Source organism: Mus caroli, chromosome 2 (assembly GCF_900094665.2).
Source record: "Mus caroli chromosome 2, CAROLI_EIJ_v1.1, whole genome shotgun sequence".
Taxonomy (NCBI): Eukaryota; Metazoa; Chordata; class Mammalia; order Rodentia; family Muridae; genus Mus; species Mus caroli.
Window position 1 is genome coordinate 169,545,526 of NC_034571.1, and position 4,313 is coordinate 169,549,838.

Below are 4,313 nucleotides of genomic sequence, written 5' to 3' on the forward strand. Positions count from 1 at the left end.
CAACAGTACTAGAGCCCAGATAGGTCTGCCCACTGCGGGGCTCTGCGATGTCTGATTTCTCCCAGTTCCCTGAGGCCTGGCCGACTTCATGAAGTCTGCATCTCTACTTCCCACTCAGAGGCACCAGCTCCCACCACTCGCCTTCCCAGAGAAGCTGGGTCTATTGCTTATCCTGGGGAGACATGAATAAATGTCTGCTTTCTCCAGATAGTGCACTGACCATAAAGAGAACCAGCCCACCCATGTCTAGCTTGGCAAACCACTGAGCTAGTTTATTAAGCTTACTTACAGGTGATCCCACAATGGCTGCATCACTGCAAAGTCCTGCCCCTCCACCACCCCCACCCCACCCCACCCCACCCTGCTCAGAGCTTCGAAGGACGCCTTCTGCCCTCCCTTTCCTGTAGCCTGGTGCCTCCCAAGACCAAGTGTGTCCTGTCAGGGATAGAATTACAGACAGTTTTTAAAGGGGGCGGGGAGAGAGTGGCCAGAATCTTACGTGAGGGGCCAAATCTCAGATACTCTAAGATGGTGGTGATGGCTCTGTCAGGCCTGGAGGACATTGGTCTATAGCATCCTCTCACAGAGTCTTTCTTACAGGATAGGTGGGAAGGGCCAGAGAGTTATTTTCNTCAATCTAGGTCTGCATCTAGATGTGCTGGGATGCACAGCATGGCACTTCCCTGTCTACAGACCTGTCTACAAGACAGAGACAAGGATAAAATCTGCTCTCCTGGCTCAGATGTGTAGGTTGTTCAGTGACTGAGCCTTACTTAGCACAATGTCCAGTACACAGCCAAATGAGCCGCTCCATCTGCAGCTACTTTCTCTTTTGAGCACTAATCTCAAGGCTTTTGCTTCATGAGCTTAATTTTCTGTTCAGAATTAGGATGCCTTTGTGTATGTAACAGTTGCCCCCGAGATTAAAACATTCCATTCTGCAGTTATTTCCTTAAGCAAGAAGAGGGAAAAAAAATTCTCAAAACAGCACCCGGAAGTCCCTGAAACTGAGCAATTTTACTAGGCCCTTCCTTGCCAAGGTAAATAATAAAAGCTGAGAGTCCCTCTTGGGAGAGCAGAGCCAAGCTGCAAAGAAGACACTCAGACCAGACCAGCTGCCTGGAAGAAGAAAACACCAGCCCAGATCCCTGGAAGGAGAGGTTCAGACCAACTGAGGCACCTGGAAAGGANACTCTCCCACCTGTTGAGCTGCCTGCAGGCTGTGCAGCCTGCTTCAGGTTCCCAGCTCCGTGAGCCATGCTGGAGTGGGTTTTGGTGATGCAGCAGTCTGAGTCATTTCTGCTCCTGTAGGTGACCCCTTCCCAGTCAATATTCCTGAAAGCAACCCTAATAAAATAATGTTTACAAAAGTAGACTTGTGTGGTATCTGTACTTTTGTTCTTAGTGGGTTCCCTGTCTGGGGTTTGTAGATGTGTGTTGTACCTCTCCAAGAAAAGTTTTGTCACACAGCAGGTGCAGGGTGTGGCCATACTGGGGCAGTGATGGTAACTAGAAGACTGAGGGAGGAGAGTGGTGAGAATAGAGGATTGTGAGACTGGGGACGAGGCTCACTGAATGAAGCCTGAATTCCACATGAAGGCCGATTTTCCGCTTAGCATTTAGGAGGCAGAAATCAGGTCCCTGGGGCAAGCTGGCTATGGAGGCTAGCAGGAACTGGTGCACTCAGCAAGAACCCTACCTCTAGAAAATGAGTGGAGAGAGCCATAGAAAGACACCAAGTATTGCCTTTGGACCTCCATGCACGTGCATGCACATGTGAGTGTGTACCTGCACACACACAGACACACATAAGCTCTCTCACACAGCACACTCACAGACACGTAAAAAAGAAACCATGAAGATTGTCTAGCAAGAGTGAGGAGGAGTCAGCTCTGAAAGAGGTTTCTAGTCCTGTCTCCACCAGGAGAGAAGCCTCCATCTGCCTTGCTCACCTGAGACCCTGGGAAAATGTGGTCAGGGAGAGTGAGCGCTTAGTTCTGAGACGCTCGGATGAACAGGATGCCCTGTGCCTGAGTAGAAGGATAGGCTATTGAGGTGTCGACACCCTGTCCTCCGCCATAATCGGCACTGTAAAAACAGGATCTGCCTCACGCATGGCTGATGGTGGGAATATGAGGTTTTATTGGGATTGCTTTCAGGACTATGGACTGGGAGGGGGTTACCTTCAGGAGCATAAATGACTCCATGCTTTGGCAAATAGTCAGCAGCTTCTCACAGTGTGAAATATAGATTACCATGTGATCCGGATACCGTATTCCTGAGAACAATTAAAACAGCTAGGCAATGTTCATGGGGTATGTTCTTGCTGGGCAGCCTTGTCTGGTCTCAGTGGGAGAGGATGCGCCTAGGCCTAGCTCCACAGAGACTTGATGTGCCAGGGTGGGGGGGGGTAGCCAGGGGGCTCCCACCCACTCAAAGGAGAAGGGGAGGAGGAACTAGGGGGAAGGACTGTGGGAAGGTGTTGGGCCCGGGGTGGGGGCAGTAAGCAATCAAAGTAAAGTGAATCAATTAAGAAAAAACAAAAAACAAAAAAACAGCCAGGCAAATACACAGGTGTTCACCACTGTAATACCTAAACAGCGGCAATGACTAATGTAAATGTCTGTCAGGAGGCGGCGAGCCAAGCAGCATCATGAAACAGAACATTACCCAATAATCAAAAGGGAGCCACTGATCTAGGCTGCCACAGATGAGCCTGGAAATCATACAAACATATGCCAAGCGAAGGGGGACTGTGCATGATCCCATTCAGATGAAATTTCATTCAACGTCCACACCAGGCAAATCAACAGAAACAAAAACCCCTAAAGCTGTTTGGTACTAGAAGAGGGAGCAGAGGAAAACTGCTAATGAGCCTGGGGTTTCTATCTGGGGTAGTGGTTATACAACTCTGAACACATCTGAACGTCACCGAGCTGTGTACTCTCGTGCTATTACAGTAAGTAAGTAGTATCTCAGTAAAACCGTTAAGTAAATCAGAGATGATTCTGGTCCAGCCTAGTGTGGAAGAAGAAACCTCACCACGATTGATGACTGTCACTTGAGTTTTCTGAACCTGCAGGGCATTTAGGGAACATACTCCCAGTGGCTACCTTTCCTATCTAGTGCCTGGTACCTGCTTAAACAGTACAGAAGCCCTGGTCCAGGAAACCAGTATCCTCTAGGGACAGCCCTCTNCTCAGACTCTGCCTGCTCCCATCCTCGTTTCCCAGACACAGACAGTGTGTCCCACTCTGTAAGCCTCCATTGCTGGCGCATGACAATTTTGTCACAAGGAGCACTAATTTGCCCTTTGCTCTTGGGGTGGGGAAAGGATTGTGGCTGTTAAATCAGAAAGAAAGGATTGTGGCTGTTTGAAGTCAGACCTGCTTATGAGCAAAAATAGAATCTTCCGTTTCCCAGCGTGCCAGCCTTGGGCTGAGTGACAGAGCCTCGGAACAGGGACGAGTGTCCTGGGGTCAGCTGAGGACCAGCTCGGGGAATCTGGACATCTCTCATTTACATGACCTTGTTCCTTGGGTAGTGGNTTTGCCCGGTAGGTGCTTCTTCCCCAACAAGCATGTGCCAAGAGTGCCCAGGCTGGCTGGAATGCTCTCAGGTAGGCTTCTGGGTTGTCATGGCAACTACCTAGGAGGGAGGCATCTTGCATCTCCTGTGGAGCCAAGCTAGGATGAGATGCCAGAGAAAACACTTGGAGGACCTGCTGCTCCTCTCTCACTGTCCTGCTCCAGCCTCAGGGAGCCTTCTTCTGCCCATCAGCTGACTACACAGATCCACAAAGCAGGATGCCCAGAGGCTCAGAACCAAGGGTCGGAGGTCAGAAGATTTGGATTAGAGCCCTACCCTATCTACTGTCCCCTGGCTGTGTAACCCTGGCAAAGTCACCCAGCTCAGGATGAAACTGCATGATACCTCACAGGGCTGGCAAGGAGACCACTTGGCCGGGTGTGCTGAGATGGTAAGACTAGCTCTGAGTGAGCTTTTATTTCTATCCAAGAACAGAGGCCCAAGGAATTTGCCCCTCATCCTAAGCTGTTCCTGAGGTCTCAGAGAGGCTTGTCTCCAAGTAGAGGTCCATTTCTGTCCCATGTTCTCGAAGCACTTTCTGTGTTTCTGCCTCTCCAGCACTTAGAGAGCCAATATCTAGGGTTGCCTATACCCCATTAGGTTTGACTAGCAGCCCAGCCCCAAACGGCTGCACCTGTGAGAGTGGCTGAGGCTTGGTGATTGTGTCAAGAGCTCCACGTGCTTCTCTCTGCCTCCCTGTAGTACGGCTTCAACACTGCGCTTCT